At 42.3% G+C, this 21,293-nt stretch overlaps 2 protein-coding genes across 7 annotated transcripts in view; one reads left to right on the top strand and one right to left on the bottom strand.

Annotated features, from left to right (window-relative positions):
- LOC132821898 (complement C1q and tumor necrosis factor-related protein 9-like) overlaps positions 1-21,293 on the top strand; it is a 71,729-nt gene that overhangs the window by 5,347 nt on the left and 45,089 nt on the right. The gene's annotated exons all lie outside the window — the stretch shown is intronic.
- sptssb (serine palmitoyltransferase, small subunit B) overlaps positions 1-21,293 on the bottom strand; it is a 36,052-nt gene that overhangs the window by 12,468 nt on the left and 2,291 nt on the right. For 2 of the 6 annotated variants that reach the window (XM_060834832.1, XM_060834831.1), the window contains exon 2: positions 17,893-17,982. The gene's annotated coding sequence lies outside the window, so the exon portion shown is untranslated. The other 4 variants (XM_060834835.1, XM_060834841.1, XM_060834834.1 and 1 more) reach the window with 3 other exon arrangements.

Here is a 21,293-nt window from a genome sequence, read left to right as displayed (position 1 = left end):
GCAAGGTACTTAAAAGGTGTCTAACATTTCTGTAAACAAATCCATACATGAAATGCCAAAGCTTCCAGATGTAAAAATCTTCTGATCTCTTCAATGTAGGAGTTTCTGAAGGAGTCTCAGATCGAATGGATGTTATTTTTTTTCGGTTATCATGATATAAATATCCGAATTTCATTCAGGGAATAAATCAGAAAGGATCAAATTGGATTTGATACAGTTTGTAGATCTATACAAGATTCTATAATGTCAGAAATGTCAAGTGAAACACATTTAGATTGCCCAGATTGATGGTGCAATTTTAGAGCTAGCACTTCATGTAGCCTTCATGGTGAAACTGGAAGCTATTGCAGTACATGATGGAATCTTGTATTAATCTAGGTTGCAAAGTGCCTCAGAGGTGAGTATAGCACCAACTAAAGCAAACTGATACTGCAAGCAGCTGATGAATAAGTCTTTAGTAAATTTTCAGAGAGGGCGGTGTTGCCTTGTTAGTAAGAACTTAAATCAATGGCATAAAGTGGTTTAGAGTTGGAAGGCGTAGAATTGGAGTGGGTAGAGTTGAGCCCATATAAAGGAAAAGAGATCTGATGGGTATATGGATCTCCTAGCAGTTGGCAAAGATATAGAGAAGAGGAGAAAATAATCAAGAGATAGAAAAGGCATGTCAGAATGATCTATTACAGTGATCGGGGAGGGGGGGTGGTGGTGGATTTCAGTATGCAGGCGAACTGGGAAAATCAGGTTGGTAGCAGATCTTAAAAAGGAATTCATGGAATGTCTAGGAGCTTTTTTCAAAAGCAGCTTGTGGCGAAGCCCACAAGGGAACAGATAATTTTGGATTTGGTGATGTGTAATAAGGCTGAATTGATTAGGGAGCTTAAGGTGAAGGAATCCACAGGAGGCAGTTTAAGAGGAGAAGCTTGCATCAGATGTAGCAATATTACAGTTGAGTAAAGGTAATTACAAATACCTGGGAGAGCAGCTGGCCAGTGTTTCAGAGTTGATTGGGAGGGGAGCCTAGCAGGGAAGACGGTGGAGCAGCAATGGGAGGAATATTTGGGGGTAAATTTGGGAGACACAGCAGACATTCATCTCAAGGAAGAGGAAGCATGCTAAGGGGAAGATATTGGGGAGACGGGCCGCTTACTTGCGGAACGCTTCAGAGCTCCTCTATATTGGGGAGACGGGCCGCTTACTTGCGGAACTCTTCAGAGCTCCTCTATATTGGGGAGACGGGCCACTTACTTGCGGAATGCTTCAGAGCTCCTCTACATTGGGGAGACTGGCCGCTTACTTGCGGAACGCTTCAGAGAACACCTCAGGGACGCCCAGACCAACCAACCCAACCACCCCGTGGCTCAACACTTTAACTCTCCCTCCCACTCCACCGAGGACATGCAGGTCCTTGGACTCCTCCACCGGCAGAACATAACAACACGACGGCTGGAGGAGGAGCGCCTCATCTTCCTCCTGGGAACCCTCCAACCACAAGGAATGAACTCAGATTTCTCCAGTTTCCTCATTTCCCCTGCCCCCACCTTGTCTCAGTCGGTTCCCTCAACTCAGCACCGCCCTCCTAACCTGCAATCTTCTTCCTGACCTCTCCGCCCCCACCCCACTCTGGCCTATCACCCCCACCTTGACCTCCTTCCACCTATCACATCTCTATCACCCCTCCCCCAAGTCCCTCCTCCCTACCTTTTATCTTAGCCTGCTTGGCACACTCTCCTCATTCCTGATGAAGGGCTTATGCCCGAAACGTCGAATTTCCTGTTCCTTGGATGCTGCCTAACCTGCTGTGCTTTAACCAGCAACACATTTTCAGCTGTGATCTCCAGCATCTGCAGACCTCATTTTTTACCCTAAGGGGAAGATAAGGCAATCATGGCTGACAAGGGAAGTCAAGGACAACATAGAAGCTAAAGAAAAAGCATATAAATGTCAAGATAACTAGTGAGAAGCCAGAGGATTGGGAAGCCTTGAAAAATCAGCAGAGGACAACAAAAAAAAAGCAATAATAAAAGGTGGTGGGGGAGAAGATGAAATAAAACAGTAAGTGAGCTAATAATAGAAAAGATTACAAGAGTTATTGTTAGATTTCTAAAATGATGCAAGAAGCTAGAATGGGCATTGGACCACTGTAAAATGAGGCCGGAGAAGTGGATAGAGAGAACAAAAGATGTTGTGGAGAAACTAAAAAAAGGTACTTTGCATAAGTTTTCACTGTGGAAGACACCAGTGGCATACCAGAACTTCAAGAAAGTCAGGGGCAGAGGTGTGTGTAGTGGCTATCACTAAAGAGCAGGTGCTGGGGAAGTTGAAAGATCTGAAGGTGAATAAATAACTCAGACCAGATGCAATACACCCCAGAGTTCTGAAGGAGATAGCCGGAGATTGCAGAGGTATTGGTGGTGATCTTTCATGAATCACACATCAGGAAGAATCCCAGAGGTCTGGAAAATGGCTAATGTAACATCCCTGTTTAAGGGAGGCAGAAGATAGGAAACTACAAGGCTAGTTAGTCTGACTTTGGTCATTGGTAATATTTTATCCATTATTAAGAGTGAGATTGCAGAGTACATGATAAAGTTGGGCTGAGACAGCATATCTTTGTCAAGTGGAGGCCATGCCTAATGAATCTGTTAGATTTCTTAGAGGAGGTAACAATCAAGTTAGACAAAGGAGAACCAGTGGATGGATCTCTAAAAGGCCTTTGACAAAATGTCGTGCAGGAGCCTGCTCAATAAGATGGGTCCATGGTATTAGGGGCAAGGTACTGGCATGGATAGAGGAATGGCTGACGGGCAGAAGGCAGAGAGTAGGGATCAAGGCATCTTTTACAGGATGGCAACTAGTAGAGTTCCGCAAGAGTCAATTTTGTGAACATTACTATTCACGTTATACACTAACTTCATTTTAGATGACGAAATGGAGGGCATTATTGCTAGGTTTACAGAGGATATAAAAATACTGGGGGGGACAGGTTGTGTTGAGGAAGCAGACAAGCTGCAGAAGGACTTGGATAGGTAAACATAATACAAATTTGGGAAAGTGGGAGGTTATGCACTTGATAGGAAAAAAAGGTGTAGACTATTTTCCAAAATGGGAAGGGTTTGGAAATCTGAAGCGCAAAAAAGGACTTGGGAGTCCCGATTCAGAATTCTCTTAAGGTTAGCATTCTAGTTCAGTTGGCAATAAGGAAGGCAAATGCAATGTTAGCATTCATTTCAAAAAAGCTAGAATAAAAGAGCAAAGATGTACTGCAGAAACTGTATAAGGCTCTGGTCAAACTGCATTTGGGACATTGCAGGGCCCAAAACTGCTCTCAAAGGAAGGATGTGCTGGTCTTAGAGGGGGATCCAGAGGAGGTGTACAAGAATGATCCTGGGAATGAAGGTCTTGTTACATGAGGAGTGGTTGAGGACACTGGGTCGGTACTCAATGGAGTTTAGAACGTTGCGGAGGGAGTCTGATTGAAAACTTATACTACACAGATACCTGAATACAGAGATGATGTTTCCACTACAGTCAGAGATGTACAGCACAGAAGTAAACCTTTTGGTCCAATTCATCCATGCCATACAAATATCCCAACCCAATCTAGTCCCACCTGCCAGCAGGCAGCCCATATCCCTCCAAACCCTTCCTATTCATACACCCATCCAAATAATGTTGCAATTGTACCAACCTCCACCACTTCCTCTGGCAGCGCATTCCAGACACGTACCACTGTCTGTGAAAAAGTTGCCCGGTAGGTCTCATATCTATCCCCTCTCACCTTAAACCTATGCCCTCCAGTCTGGACTCCCCAACCCCAGAGAAAAGACTTTGTCTATTTACCCTATCCATGCTCTTCAATTTTAAACCTCTATAAAAAGGTCACCCCTCAGTCTCCGATGCGCCATGGAAAACAGTCCAGCCTGTTCAGCCTCTTCCTATAGCTCAAATCCTCCAACCCTGGCAACATCCTTGTAAATCTTTTCTGAACCCTTTCACGTTTCACAACATCTTTCCGATAGGAAGGAGACCAGAATTGCACCCAATATTCCAACAGTGGCCCAACCAATGTCCTGTAAAGCTGCAACATGACCTCCCAACTCCTGTACTCAGTACGCTAACCAAGAAGAGAAAGCATACCAAACTCCATCTTCATTATCCTATCTTTCTACCTGCGACTCCACTTTCAAGGAGCTAGGAACCTGCACTCCAAGGGTCTCTTTGTTCAGCAACAGTCCCTAGGACATTACCATTAAGTGTATAAGTCCTGCTAAGATTTACTTTCCCAAAGTGCAGCACCTCACATTTATCTGAATTAAACTCCATCTGCCACTTCTCAGCGTATTGGCCCATTTGATGAAGATCCTGTTGTAATCTGAGGTAACCTTCTTCGCTGTCCACTACACCTCCAATTTTGGTGTCATCTGCAAACTTACTAACTGTACCTCTAATGCTCCCATCCAAATCATTTATATAAATTACAAAAAGTAAAAGGACCCAGCATTGATCCTTGTGGTACTCCACTGGTCACAGACCTCCAGTCTGAAAAACAACCTTCCACCACCACCACCACCACCACCTTCTGCCTACTACCTTTGAGCCAGTTCTGTATCCAACTGGCTAGTTCTCCCTGTACTCAGCGAGATTTAACCTTGCTAACCAGTTTCACATGGGGAACCTTGTCAGACACCTTATTGAAGTCCACAGAGATCATATCTACTGCTCTACCCTCAATCCTCTGAGTTTTTTAAAGAAGGAACAATCAAGTTTGTGAGACATGATTTCCCACGCACAAAACCATGTTGACTATCCCGAATCAATCCTTGCCTTTCCAAATGCATGTACATCCTGTACCTCAGGATTTCCTCCAACAACTTGCCCACCACTGACATCAGGCTCAATGGTCTATAGTTCCCTGGCTTGTCCTTACCACCCTTCTGAAACAAACAAACAATCTCCAGTCTTCCGGCACCTCACCTGTGACTATCGATATACAAATATCTCAGCAAGAGGCCTAGCAATCACTTCTCTTAGCTTCCCACAGAGTTCTAGGGTACACCTGATCAGGTCCTGGGGATTTATCCACCTTTATGCATTTCAAGACATTTCTTCCTCTGTCATATGGACATTTTGCAAGATGTCACCATCTATTTTCCTACATTCTATATCTTCCATATCCCTTTCCACAGTAAATACTGATGTAAAAATACTCATTTAGTATCTCCCCCATTTTCTGCAGGTCCACAGAAAGGCTGTCTTTCTGATCTTTGAGGGACCTTATTCTCTCCCTCGTTACCCAGTTGTCATTAATGTATTTGTAAACTCCTTTTGGATTCTCCTTAACCCTATTTGCCAAAGCTATGTCCCATTTTTACCCTACTGATTTCCTTCTTAAGTATACTCCTACTGCCTTTATACTCTATGGATTCACTCGATTTATCCTGCCTATACCCAACACATGCTTCCTTCTTTTTCTTAACCAAACCCTCAATTTCTTTCGTCATCCAGCATTCTCTATATCTACTAGTGATGTACTTTCTGTGGATTCTTGATCTCATTTCTGAAGACTTACCAGTTTCCAGCCATCCCTTTACCTGCGAATATCTGTCCCCAGTCAGCTTTTGAATACTGTCAAAATTGGCCTTTCTCCAATTTAGAATTCAACTTTTAGATCTGGTCTATCCTTTCCCATCACTATTTTAAATCTAATAGAATTATGGTCATTGACACCTCAGTCACCTGCCCTGCCTTATTTCCCAAGAGTCGGTCAAGTTTTGCACCTTCTTTAGTGGGTACATCCACATATTGAATCAAAGTTTTCTTGTACGCACTTAACACTATGGCAGTCCCAGTCTATGTTTGGAAAGTTAAAATCTCCTACCATCACCACCCTATTATCCTTACAGATAGCTGAGATCTCCCTCTATTAGGGGGTCTTTAGTTCAATCCCAATAAAGGTGATTACCCCTTTCTTATTTCTCAGTTCCAACCAAATAACATCCCTGGATGTATTTCTAGGAATATTCTCCCTCAGTACAGCTGTAAGAGAGGAGGGGAAGTGGTGTTTTTGATAAGGAATAGGACTGCAGATGCTGGAAACCAGTTTCTGGATTAGTGGTGCTGGAAGGGCACAGCAGTTCAGGCAGCATCAGAGGAGCAGTACGATTTTACTGCTCCTTGGATGCTGCCTGAACTGCTGTGCTCTTCCAGCACCAATAATCCAGAAATTGCTATGATATCCCAGTTCCATGTTCCTAACCATGCCCCGAGTTCATCTGTTTTCCCTGTTGGGCCTCTTGCATTGAAATAAATGCAGTTTAATTTGTCAGTCCTACCTTGTCCCTGCCTGCTCTGACTGACTCTCTTCTGTTCTCAGCTGTACCAGTCTCAGATTGATCTCTTTCCTCACTGTCTCCCTGGCTCCCACCCTGCACCTTACTGGTTTAAATCCTCCTGAGCAGCTCTAGGACATCTCCCTGCCAGTATATTAGACCCCTTCCAATTTAGGTACAAGGAGGACTGATTGCACAGGTCACTTCTACCCCAAAAAAGATTCCAATGATTCAAAAAATGTGAATACTTCTCCCATACACCAATTTCACAGCCATACATTCATCTGCTCTGTCCTCCTATTCCTGCCCACACTAGCTTGCAGCACCGGGAGTAATCCAGATATTACTACTCCAGAGTATCTCCTTTTTAAATTCCTGCCTAACTCTCTAATCTCCCTTCAGAATCTCAGCCTTTTCCTCTTGCTGGCCCCACTCCCCCGGAGAACATTCTGCACCCTCTGAGATATCCTTGATCCTGGCACCAGGGAAACAATACACCATTCTGCTTTTTCACTGCTGGCCACAGAAAAGTCTGTCTGTACCTCAGACTAGACAATCCCCCAACATATTTGATCTCTTGGAACCCAACGTACCCCTCGTTGCATTAGAGGCAGTCTCAATATCAGAAATTTGACTGTTCATGCTACATTCCCCTGAGAATCCCCTACATTTTCCAAAACAGTATACTTGTTTGAAATGGGAATAGCCACAGAAGACTCCTGCACTAGCTGCCTGCCTCTCTTACCTTTCCTGGAGTTAACCCATCTGTATGACTGTATCTGAGACTTTCCCACCTTCCTATAAAACTGCCATCTATCACATACTGACGCTGTTGCACATGCCTCATTGCTTGGGTCTCTGTAACCGATCCATTTGATCTGATAAAATTCGCAACCAACAGCATTTGTTGCAGATATAATCCACAGTGACCCCTAAACTTCCACATCTGACAAGAAGCACACATTACTCTACTAAAGGCCATTTTTGCTCCTTCACAATCTACAGACCCAGAAAATAACAGTCTTATTCTTCTATAAAACCCTGCCCCGGATAAAATAAGCCATAACTATAAATTTAAACTTTAGTCAAGAGACATCTCAAAAAACATAATCAAGAAAGAATCCACTCTTCTCACTACTGCAGACTTTCTGTAGGCCACACTTAAAAACAATTCACTTATCAGTTTCTGTGCTGTGAACTCCACCCAAACAATTCCTCCAAGTTCAGTTGTAAATTTCACTGTTTATTAGTTTTCCCACACACACTCCGATGTCCAGCGAAACATGAATTCAAAACAGCAAAGGCAGTAATCACCAGGGTCCCAGGTTTGATTTCAGCCTCAGATGACTGGATGGAGTTTGCTCAGTCTCCCAGTGTTTGCATGGGTTTCCTCCCACAGTCCAAAGATGTGCAGGTCATGCTAAATTGCCCATAGTGTTAGGTGCATTAGTCAGAGGGAATTGGGTCTGGGTGGGTTACTCTTCAGAGGGTTGATGTGGACTTAATGGGCTGAAGGGCCTGTTTTCACACTGGAGGGAACCTAATCTAATGTAAATCTAACTGTGCAGATACACTGTGGTGTGTGTTCTCTCTCACTCTCTCCTGCACAGACCTAACCATGTGCCTCCTTTGTCTGTTCTTCTCCCTTTTAAAACTGCTGTTGTGTCGGTCTTTTCCCCCAAAGTTCCAAAACAATGTCACAGCATATAAAACAGTAATTGCTGCTCTTAGAATTTGAGGAAATCACCTCCAGCACCTAAAGTACGAAAAGAAAAGAAAAGCCAGACCTTTTTCCCATCCTCCATCTTCAGTAACCCAGAATCCTTGTCAAATTCCTGAAGTTGGGAACATGTGTGGCAGTGATGCGAATGGATGTCCTTTACCCCCAAATCTACAGGATTTTAAACAAATCACTTTCAGAATGTGGGAATCACAAGTTCAGCCAGTTTTTATTGCCGATCCCTAGTTGCTTTTGAAGCACTGTGGTCCATTTGGTGTAGGCAGACCCACAATGTCATTAGGAAAGGAGTTCCAGGATTTTTATCCAGTGACATTGAAGGAATGGTGATTATATTTCCAAGTCAGGATGGTATGTGGCTTGGGAGGCAGGTGGTGGCGTTGCCATGTATTTACTGTCCTAGTCCTTCTTGACTATAATGGTCATGGGTTTTGAAGGTGCTGTCTCAAGGAACCTTGGTGAATTTTTATGCAGTGCATCTTGTAGATGGTACACTGTTGCTAAAGAATACTGTTGGTGGATGTGTGTTTGTGTATATGATGCCAAACCTACAGGCTGCTTTGTCTTAGGTGACGTTGAGCTTCATTGTGTTGGAGGTGCACTCATTCAAAAAAGTAGGGAATATTCTTTCATAGTCCTGACCTGTGTCTTGTAGATGGTGGACAAGCTTTGGCGAGTTAGGGAGTGAGTTACCCACTCCAGGATTCCGATCCTCTGACCTGGTTTTGTAACCACAGTTTTTAAAGAGGACTAATACAATTCAATTTCTGGTCAAATGGTAACCCCCAGGATGTTGATAATGGAGGATTCAGCTCATAGTAATGGCATGGAATGTCAAGAGGTGATGGTTAGATTCTCTTGTTGGAGATTGCTATGGAGTGGGCTTACTGCATGTGAACGTGGACTGCGTTGATGTCTGAGTGGCTATGATTGGTGCTGAACATCCACAGTTCTGACCTTAATGAGGGAAGGAAGGTCATTGAAGCAACTGAAGGAGGTTGGGCTAAGGACAGTGCATGAGGGTGTTGTCAGTAAAAAAGTACTGAAAAATGTGTTGCTGGAAAAGCACAGCAGATCAAGCAGCATCCAAAGAATCGATGTTTCGGGCATGAGCCCCTCTCCTCATTCCTGAAGAAGGGCTCATGCCCGAAACGTCGATTCTCCTGCTTCTTGGATGCTGCCTGAGCTGCTGCACTTTTCCAGCAACACATTTTTCAGCTCTGATCTCCAGTCTTCACTTTCTCCTCAGTAAAAAAAAGTACACCAGTTCTGAAGAAATGAACTCGAAGATCACCAGGGCCACAGGCCTTGTTGTGCCACTTCTTGCAGCTTACCCATTGAAGACTGTAGAATCCATGGGTCAACATTAGGGTACTGGGAGGTTGCCTGGAGACCAGCTGTCATTGTTAATCCAGGGTATTTGATAAATGTTTTTTGTAGGATTGATGGATGGCGTTGCCATCCATCAGAAAACCACATTGTGAGCCAGGGAGTTTTGTCCATTTTGATTATGGTCTCTAGAGGCTTTAAGGCATCTTTACATGAAATGGTGGTCAGCATATTGTTGGAATTTTTCTTCTCAACACATGCAGTTTATCTTCCCGATTTATATTTGAACATCAGCCTCAACTGGTTGAGGTGCTGCCTCCCTGACTTGTGACCCTAGCAGGCAATGTTAGCTGCTCAGTTTTGTTCTCAGAAATTGTATATTTCAGCATCTTCATTAAACCAGGCCTGTTACTGATGATGCTCAATTCCAATGGTCTGAACACAGCCTAGTTGGTTTTATTTCATTATTCTAAACTGGGGTTGGGTTTGTGAAGATTTTTTCAGATTGGTTGAGAGCTGCACTCAAAATTCCCCTCTTCAGTCAGGTTCCTCTACAGCTGAGATATATCTCTTTCACTTGGACTTGTGCCTGGTGACAGCTGACTGCTCATTATTCTTGTGGGGTTCTGATGACTGTTTATTATTAAGCCATCAGTAGAGTAATACAGACATCACTTTGAACTATAATCCTGAACAATGACACTAGCTGTAAATCGAGAATATCTCCTTGCGCTTTTATATTTGTCCTGTCAGTGGACAAAAGTGCCAGTTAAAGTGAGGCCATACTTTAATTAGTAAAAGCATTCCATTTGCATTGGATAAAATGGTGGGAAAATCCAATGTCATGGCCAACTCTGGCACAAGTCCAAGAAGAATGAGATTTTCTTCTTTTGGGATGGTTATGAAGATTCCACGAGGGTCAGAACAGAACATTTGTTGACCATCTTTACTGGAGTCCAGGGCCAAGGCATAAGCACTGATGATAATCACATTAGCCATAACTGAGCTTCATGGTCTTACATTTAAACAATTGGAGTTCTGGCTGTGCATCCAAAATCCTCTTGGAGTGGCAAAGTCAACTCTGTCAATATGACTATCACTGTCGGTCTTTGGATTCCAGAAAGTGTATTCCCACTAGTTCCTTCACCTGGGTCTATCAGAAAAGGAGGGTCTCTCTGAAGGTGACAATGTCAATTTGGAGCCTTCATAGTCCAAGTAACGTGATTGCAGATCTTCTTCTCCTCAGATGGTCACTCTTTAGATTAAAGATTAAATTACAAATATTGCTCGATATCGAACAAGCCCTATTATTGCTGAATTCAGAACATTTCCAAAGAAGAGTTTTCCCCAGAATATATAGACAGCTAACACAAGAAAGAGCATAGAAACATATCATGAAGGGGATGCTTCCACAAATGTGAGGCATCCAGAATAACTCTGGAGTATTGCAACAATAGGCTTGGTCATTTGCCAGTGCACATTTTGTCCCTTATTTTCAAGACTATATTTTGATTTCAGAGGCTACATTTTGGTTTTTAAGGGTGATTTTCTTTTTATCCTCACTAACTCCTTTAGGTGCTGCAGTTACAGAAAAACATTAACTTATACATTTTTTTCATTAGATTAGATTACTTACAGTGTGGAAACAGGCCCTTCGGCCCAACAAGTCCACACCGACCCGCTGAAGCGCAACCCACCCATACCCCTACATTTTCCCCTTACCTAACACTATGGGCAATTTTAGCATGGCCAATTCACCTGACCTGCACATCTTTGGACTGTGGGAGGAAACCGGAGCACTCGGAGGAAACTCACGCAGACACGGGGAGAACGTGCAAACTCCACACAGTCAGTCGCCTGAGTCGGGAATTGAACCCGGGTCTCAGGCGCTGTGAGGCAGCAGTGCTAACCACTGTGACACCGTGCCGCCCACTAGTTTGCACGTAGGGTATTTGGAAATGAACAGAAACAGATTGAAAATATTGAGGGATTCTCATCCATCACACTAAAAAAACGTTAATGTTTTAGGTAGCACAGTATTTAAACTGACATGAAGCAACAAGCACAAATTAGCAAAAGATTTTTTAAAAAAACTAATACACTTCTCCACATGAAAAACAACCATACTAAATTCACTTTCCACAGACTGGTGAGATTTTGTCTATTGTGTTGTCATCATATTTCTCCCCCACAGTTCTAGCCTCACCTCCCCCACCCCCACCCACCATAAGACCATAAGAAATAGGAGTGGAAGTAAGGCCATTCGGCCCATCAAATCCACTCCGCCATTCATCATGGCTGATGGGCATTTCAACTCCACTTACCAGCATTCTCCCCGTAGCCCTTAATTCCTCGAGACGACAAGAATCTATCAATCTCCGCCTTGAAGACATTTAGCCTCCCGGCCTCCACTGCACCCTGTGGCAATGAATTCCACAGGCCCACCACTCTCTGGCTGAAGAAATGTCTCCGCATTTCTGTTCTGAATTGACCCCCTCTAATTCTAAGGCTGTGTCCACGGGTCCTAGTCTCCTCGCCTAATGGAAACAATTTCCTAGCGTCCACCCTTTCCAAGCCATGTATTATCTTGTACGTCTCTATTAAGTCTCCCCTTAATCTTCCAAACTCCAATGAATACAATCCCAGGATCCTCAGCTGTTCCTCATATGTTAGACCTACCATTCCAGGGATCATCCGTGTGAATCTCCGCTGGACACGTTCCAGTGCCAGTATATCCTTCCTAAGGTGTGGGGACCAAAACTGGACACAGTACTCCAAATGGAGCCTAACCAGAACTTTATAAAGCCCCAGTAGCACATCGCAGCTTTTATATTCCAACCCCGAGATAAGTGACAACATTGCATTCGCTTTCTTAATCACGGACTCAACCTGCATGTTTACCTTTAGAGAATCCTCGACTAGCACTCCCAGATCCCTTTGTACTTTGGCTTTATGAATTTTCTCACCATTTAGAAAGTAGTCTATGCTTTTATTTTTTTTGCCAAAGTGCAAGACCTCGCATTTGCTCACGTTGAATTCCATCAGCCATTTCCTGGACCACTCTCCCAAACTGTCTAGATCCTTCTGCAGCCTCCCCACTTCCTCAGTACTACCTGCCTGTCCACCTAACTTCGTATCATCTGCAAACTTCGCTAGAATGCCCCCAGTCCCTTCATCCAAATCATTAATATATAATGTGAACAGCTGTGGCCCCAACACTGAACCCTGTGGGACACCGCTCGTCACCGGCTGCCATTCCGAAAAAGAACCTTTTATCCCAACTCTCTGCTTTCTGTCAGACAGCCAATACTCAATCCATCCCAGTAGCTCACCTCGAACACCATGGGTCCTCACCTTGCTCAGCAGCCTCCCGTGTGGCACCTTATCAAATACCTTTTGAAAGTCTAGATAGACCACATCCACTGGGTTTCCCTGGTCCAACCTACTTGTCACCTCCTCAAAGAATTCCAACAGGTTTGTCAGGCATGATCTCCCCTTACTAAATCCATGTTGACTTGTTCTAATCAGACTCTGCTCTTCCAAGAATTTAGAAACCTCATCCTCAATGATGGATTCTAGAATTTTACCAACAACCGAGGTTAGGCTAATTGGCCTATAATTTTCCATCTTTTGTCTTGATCCTTTCTTGAACAAGGGGGTTACAACAGCGATCTTCCAATCATCCGGGACCTTCCCCGACTCCAGTGACTCTTGAAAGATCTTAACCAATGCCTCCGCTATTTCCTCAGCCACCTCTCTCAGAACTCTAGGGTGTATCCCATCGGGGCTAGGAGATTTATCAATTTTAAGACTTTTTAGCTTTTCTAGCACTATCTCTTTTGTAATGGCAACCATACTCAACTCAGCCCCCTGACTCCCTTTAATTGTTGGGATATTACTCATGTTTCCCACTGTGAAAACTGACGCAAAGTACTTGTTAAGTCCTCCTGCTATTTCCTTATCTCCCATCACTAGGCTTCCAGCATCAGTTAGAAGTGGCCCAATGTCTACTTTTGCCTGTCATTTGTTTCTTATGGATTGAAATAAACTTTTACTATCATTTCTAATATTACTGGCTAGCCTACTTTCATATTTGATCCTCTCCTTTCTTATTACTCTATTTGTTATTCTCGGTTTGTTTTTGTAGCCTTCCCAATCTGATTTCCCACTGTTCTTGGCCACTTTATAGGATCTCTCTTTTTCTTTAATACATTTCCTGACTTCCTTTGTCAGCCATGGTTGTCTAATCCCTCCCCGGATAATCTTTCTTTTCTTGGGAATGAACCTCTGTACAGTGTCCTCAATTATAACCACAAACTCCTGCCATTTTTGCTCTACTGTCTTCCCCGCTAGGCTCTGCTTCCAGTCTATTTTTGTCAGTTCCTCTCTCATGCCCTCATAATTTCCTTTATTTAACTATAACACCATTACATCCAATTTTGCCTTCTCTCTTTCAAACTGCTGACTGAATGTTACCATATAATGATTGCTACTTCCTAAGGGTTCCCTTACTTTAAGATATTTTATAGAGTCTGGTTCATTGCAAAGCACTAGGTCCAGAATAGCCTGCTCCCTTGTGGGCTCCATGACAAGCTGTTCCAAAAAGCCATCCTGTAAGCATTCCATGAATTCCCTTTGTTTGGATTTACCCAGTCCATTTGCATATTGAAGTCCCCCATGATCAATGTGACCTTGGCTTTCTGACATGCCTTCTCTATTTCCCGGTACATGTTGCACCCCTGGTCCTGACCACTGTTAGGAGGTCTGTACATAACTCCCATTATGGCTTTTTTTGCCTTTGTGGTTCCTCAATTCCACCCACACAGATTCCACATCATCCGATGCTATGTCATTCAGTGCCATAGATTTAATTTTGTTCTTAACTAACAAGGCAACCCCACCCCCTCTGCCAACTTCCCTGTCTTTTCGATAAGTTGAAAATCCTTGGAGGTTTAACTGCCAGTCCTGACCCCTCTGTAACCAAGTCTCTGTGATGCCTACCACATCATAATCATTCACTATGATCTGTGCCATTAGTTCATCTGCTTTGTTATGAATGCTACGAGCATTCAGGTAAAGTGCCTTAATGCTAACTTTCTTATCATTAGAGATATTGGAAGTCATATGATGTCCTAAGTTATCCTTGCTTTTTTCTGCATTCCCAGTCTGCCTCAATTTTAAATCCGCCTGGACACATGCTATCCTGCTGCTTATCTTTCCATTTAAGGCCATACTCCCTGTCGCTTTCACTTTCCCTTCCCCCCAACTCAGAAGTTTAAAGTCCTACTGACCACCCTATTTATCCTCTTCGTTATAACATTAGTACCTGATTGGTTCAGGTGGAGACCGTCCCAACGGTACAGATCACCCCTGTTCCAAAACTGATACCAATGCCCCATGAAGTGGAATCCCTCTTTCCCACACCAATCCCTTAGCCACGTGTTTACTTGCCTAATTTTCTTGTCCCTATGCCAATTGGCACGTGGCTCGGGCAGTAATCCGGAGATTATGACCCTTGAGGACCTGTGCTTCAATTTCCTGCCTAGTGCTTCGTAATCCCCAAACAGGTCCTCCATCCTAGTCTTGCCTATGTTGTTAGTACCAACGTGGACCACAACAACTGGATCCTCCCCCTCCCGCTCCAATATCCTTTCAAGCCGGTTGGAGATGTCCCGCACCCTGGCACCGGGCAGGCAACACACCATGCGAGACTCCCGATCCGGCTTGCAAAGGATACTATCTGTCCCCCTAATTATAGAATCCCCTATCACCACTACTGGTCTATTAGCTCCCCCCTCTTGAATGGCCTTCTGCACCATGGTGCATTCTCTGTCCCCCATTCAACCTCTGTATCCCTGTTAGCCTTCTTTCTCTTCCTTTTGGCTCCAGTGAGTAAATAGCCACTTTTCCAAGAAGCAGCTCTGCACTCTCCCTCGTCTTCCAGGAAAATCACTGGCCCCAGTCCCAGCTTCATCGGAGGTCCTGCAAAGCACTGCTGGCTCCTGGTTCCTTGCTCTGCACCTTGATCTCCTGCTCCCTCATTGCTTGTCTAAGCCACACTGCTTACTGCACTTCCAGTCAGAAGTTGTTTCTCTCCTGTGTTTGCTGCAGATAGGTTCACTATAAATTTATTACTAGTGTTCAGAGCAGAGAATCAGTTGATTGGAAGAGCAGCTCCTCATCATTTCCTTCCATCCAATAATGTTCACAGGCCCCTCTGAATGAATTTTGGGATTGATTTATTCACCGCCTGTGTATTTGAGTGTTGTGCCATGTGCCCCACTATCTGGTCTAACTAACAAAACACATTACGTATTGAAATGGTATTCTCCTGAAAGCGTTGCAAATGACTCCAAATGACAAGCCATCTTCAACACGATACTTTTCATTCCCCTGCTTATTCCCTTGAGCATACCACACTCCTTCCAGCATCTAAACCCTTCACATGTCAATAAGCTGGAACATCAGTCTTCCTTTCAAACCCACGTCATGGACTATAGAAGATGGAATGTCTGCTCACTTCGTAATATTATTCTATGAGCAGAAGGAACACTTGCCCATATCTCTCCGGAGACCGATTTCAACTGCATTCTGAACATGTTGGTTGTCTTCCCCATCTTTGCCAGATCCTGCCATTTGAGCTCCCAGTTCAACAATTCGAGATGTTACAGATCCATCTGCAACTAGTTAACCAAACAAACATACCTCAAGTTCCTCAAACATGAGAGAAGGTTTATCCTTCAATTTGAGAAGTATTTCCAAGTAGTGGGATCATGAGTATTTTTAACAGTAAAACTAAGAAGGTAGTTCAGCTGATTATTTGAACAATTCAAATTTTTTTTTAAAAAAGGTAGCTGCTTACCTATTGAGGAAATACTGTAGTGAGCACAAATCTGAAGCAGTGCAAAGCAGTTTACTAAAGGTGAGGTCACACTGTCAATAATTGTTGCAGCATGTTTATGACTGTGACCAAACAACACAGCAGACATAACATGAAAAGTTGAAATAAGCACACCCTCAACACACCCACGGTCCACAGAGATACCAAACAAATCCCTCATGCATGTTTCTATCAATATGTGGTGTATGACTAGTTGCTTGCAACCACAGGAATTACAATTAAATGATTGTTTATCAAAGAGATGGTGTTCTAATAAGTGCAGACTTTGCTAACAAAATCTATGTAATGTCTTTACACAAGTAAAGCAGCAATAATAAAAGCTTCACATCAGCAGGTGTGTGCAGAACGAGGTTGGTAAACAGCTTTGTGCTAACACTTTACTGGTTCATCAGCAAAATCAGAAGTATGCTTAGTGAAAACAGTACTACTTCAGAAAAGGCTCCCAAGTGATTGAATTCATATGTCTGATAAAAGGAATATTTGCATAATGGAAGTGCCAGACAATGATCATCTCCGAAAAGAGAACATATGCCCATCTTCCCTTGCTGTTCACTGGCATTGCTATTGTTAAATTCCCCAAAAATATTCTGGGGTGACAATTGACTGGAGACTTAACTGAACTAGCCACATAAATACTAGAAAACCAATTCAGAGGCTGAGAATCCTGCATCAAGCACAGTCCCAAAAACTTGCCCTTTCTCTACTGGGCAGTGGTGTTGTGGAATATTCTCAGTTCCTTGGATGAGTGAAGACTTGATGGGCCGAACAACATATTTGCACCATAGGGACTCTATGATCTAAGAATGCAGGTCCAATACATTCAGCAATCAAGGTCCAAGTAACCTGGTTTGTCAGTACTCCATTTAGCACCTTATATTTGTTCCTCTATCACTGGCATACGACAGCAACAGTGTGGACTATTGACAAGATGCAATGCAGCAACTCACTAAAGCACCTTTGAAAGGACTTCCCAAACATGTGACCTCTACCATTTATAATTAGAAAGGGGAGCAGATGCTTGGAGAACACCACCATCTACTAGTTCCCCTGCCAAGTCATACCCCATTCTGACTTGGAACTTCAATGTTGCAGTTTTTCCACTGTTGCTGAATCAACAATTTGGAATTCCTTTCATATAGCACTGCAGGTGCATTTAAATCACAGGGAGGACAATGTCTCAAGAAGGTGGCCATCACTATATTTGCCAAGGCAATAATGGTTCACACCAAATGCTGTCTTTTACCAATAATGCTCACATTGCAGAAGTTAATAATTGGAAGAAAAATGAACACCACTTCCATTCTGAATTGAGTTTTGTTCTTTCAACCTTTACACATCAAAATCAGTTATCAGTTTGCAAATGTGCGCAGTCTGGAATATCTAAACTAAAACCGCCACTAAATAAAGATAATTTCTTACCACGCTATGCCAAGGACTACTTGAGATAGGGATCCTTTTCCACAATTCAATAGATCTCTACGATAATATTCCAATGTTTAAAATTACAGTGAAGACAGTTTCAGCCAAAAATATCAGAATTCTGGATGTCATAGGTGCCTTCTTTATAGAAGGACAATCATGAACTATTGGTGTACCTGAATGGAGCACCGAGGTCTACAGTTTTTAATTCGCTCGAAGCCAGTCACAAAACACTGCAACAGTCTGCAAGCTGTTTTCTCCCACGGCTATAATAAAGTGATTAAAAGAATAGCATTAGAATTTGTACAACAGCACGACAGCATTCCACAATGAAGAACTTCAGTATTGACTGATCATTTAATAGCTATCCTTTGTAAAATCAGAAATCCCTGGAGTAATTCATCACAACTTTTGTTGCAGATTATGTTCTGATTATAAAGGGCAATGCTGAATTTATGGAGAACGTAATTTATCAACACTGAATTTTCTTATTTATAAATGCAGACCTTGATATATTATTGGACTCTAAAATTTGCGGAAAAGTGATTGATTTTAAATAACATACTCACTATTTGAAGTATACTAGTAAGAAATGCAACAGCATTAAAAACGTAACATGAAAATACAATGGATCCTGGAAACTTCAACACTTTCATAAGCTGGTCAATATACAGTAATGGTCAACTCACCTTTCTCAGCAGAGCCCTCTTATCAATGATGGAATTAAAAACTACATCTACATTAAATAATATTATTAGGTACTGCCAGATAAAGGTGCCAAGATCTTTTAGATTTGCCTATTAGAATGCTCCCAACTCTTCAGTAGGCTTTGCCTAGATTCATGAACTAATTTACCAGTCATGGTTTCCACTGGCATTTAAATCCTCTACCTCAATCAAAATATTGTAGACACAATTTAATTCCCCTAAGGCAGTTATAATGGTGACCTCATTGACTGCATGAATTCACAGGGTTTTACCAAACAGCAATACAAGATTATTTTCCCCATCAAGTTTTGCTGGTACCTGCCTCCAAGGTGATTCTTTATTACATAATACTTACCAAATCCTCATATGTGTACATTATTTTAAAATATGTTTTAGGTTGGTGCGTTTTTACATTCTACAGTGTTAGAAAATGTATGACTGGAATTGCTGTACTGTGTTAATGTGGCACGACTAGAGCACAGGTCCCTCATAGCAAAGTTATATACGATCAAGGAATGATGGTAATCTCAAATCACAGATTTTAAGTTTCATGAAAACAAATGCACATGGAAGAAAAGACAGTCCAAAATAACTTGTAGCAAATCACGAAGCCTCTTACTAAAAGCACTATCCAAACCTTCAACTTCTGCCAGTAGAAAAACTAGAGGAGCATGTACATGGGAACACAACCATCTGAAAAACCCCTCTAACTCAACCATCCTATCTTGAAATTATATTGTTATTTGTTCACTATCACTGGATTGAAATCTTTGAATTCTGTACCAAACTCCGCTTAGGTTGTATCTACAGTGCACGGACCGCAGTGGTTAAAGAAGGTAGCTTATCACCACCTCGTGTTTCAAGCCATAAATGGAATATCGGTTATCTTGCAAATTTTCATCTCTATATGAAAAATAGATTAAATAGTTAAAACAAGTTAATGGAATTGAATTGGAATAGGAATTAAATGAATACAAAAAAAAGTGTTGGTCATTTAACTCCTATTCCAATTCAACAATTCTTGCTGTTCTTACTTATTCCAAATTTTCACTGTTCCACCATTGATATTTGTGGTTTCAGCCTTAAATTCTAGAATTGCTTCCCTAAACTAATCCCCTCTCTCCTACTTTAAGACACCCTTTGAAATTCAACTCTTTGAATTTTGATCATGTCAACTTTTGTCAGGTTTTGTTTGATAATGCTCCTGTGAAACACCTTGAGATGCTTCATTATGATAAAGGCACACCATATTAGTACAAGTTGCTGTTGATATTAGTAGGTTTACACTGGGGAATATGGTATCGTATTTGCAGATGATCAGAAATAACGCACATAAATTCCTGATTGAAGAGCTCTCTTACAATGTTATTTTTCTTATGTATATTATTCTTGTGGCTACAGTTACAACATCTAAAAAACATTGACAGATACCTGGATAGAAAAGCTTTAGAGGGTTAAGGGTCAAATGAAAGCAGAGGGACTAGTTCAGTTTAGGAAACCTGGTCAGCATGGATGAGTTGGGCCTAACAGCCTGTGTCCGTGCTACGTATGATTCCATTTTTAAAGGCTTTCCATTAAGGTTGGTAAAACAAATCCCATTTTGCGGTCAGCGATTGAGGTGTGGCTGACTCTTTCAGAAATGTCTTGTACCACTTGGTCTCCTTTGTATGGCTGATAGTTGCCTTCCCCTGCTGAATATCTACCATCTTCCTGGAACAAAAGTTACCAGCAAATGCAAGGCTTCATTAGTAAACCAACATTTTAGCTCTCAAATGGCTTCGACCATTTTACACAATTGTGTTTACTGTCCAAATAGATTATCAAAAAACTTTTCTTTTCGGCCAATCAACAACTAATTAACATGAAGGGTCTGTCTCTAGTTTCATTTGTGTGCAGCTTGTTACACTAATTCCAGTTTTTCAAAAAAAAGTATATAATTTACACTTGGGAGTAGTTGTGAAACCTGAACAACTTGCTTTTTAAATTGATTATGTCCAAATCAACCTGCAATCATAATTTCTACACAAAGCCAATCATCATGATCATTTCAGCTTCTTGTCCTTCTTTCAAAGACTATGTCATGATTTCAGACATTATTTAGACCATAAGAAATAGGAACAGAATTAGACTATTTGATCCGTCCAGTCTGCTCTGCCATTCAATCATGGCTGTCATGTTTCTCGATCCCATTTTTCTATCTTCTCCATGTAACTTTTGAACTCTTTGTAATCAAGAACCTTTCTATCACTGTCTCAAATACAATGACTTAGCCTCCATAACGTTTGGTGGCAACGAGTTCCACAGAATCACCACCTCCTGGCTGAAGAAAGACCTCTTCATCTCAATTCTAAGGGGACATCCTTCATTATTTTGGCTGTGGCCTTGGCTCCTAGTCTCTCCTGCTAGTCCTCTGCATCCACTCTTATCTAGGCCTTTCAACGTTCTGTAAATTTCAATCAAATTCCACTCACATCCTTCTAAATTCCATTGAATACAGAGTCCTTAACTGTTCCTCAGAACGAGCCATCCAGTATTCCAAAAGTGGTCTGACCAGAGCTTTATACAGTCTCAGCTGTACATCTCTGCCCTTGTATTCTAGGCTTATTGAAGTGAATGCAAACATTGCATTTGACTTCCTAACTGCCAGCTGAACCTGCATGTAACTTGAGAATCCTGAAGTAAGACTCCAAAGTTCCTTCATGCTTCAGATTTTTGAAGCCTTTTCCCATTTCAAAAATATTTTTTGCCTCTGTTTTTTTCTACCAAGTGCATAACCCCACACTTTCCCACTTGGTTTCAAGATGGTGACAGAGTCGGATGCTCCAGCTGGAGCTCCTCTGCTTCACTTTTTTCCTCATTTCTCCCCTAAT

Source organism: Hemiscyllium ocellatum, chromosome 13 (assembly GCF_020745735.1).
Source record: "Hemiscyllium ocellatum isolate sHemOce1 chromosome 13, sHemOce1.pat.X.cur, whole genome shotgun sequence".
NCBI classification, from domain to species: domain Eukaryota; kingdom Metazoa; phylum Chordata; class Chondrichthyes; order Orectolobiformes; family Hemiscylliidae; genus Hemiscyllium; species Hemiscyllium ocellatum.
The sequence above is the reverse complement of the archived record's forward strand: the minus strand, read 5'-3'. Positions and strand labels throughout refer to the sequence as shown.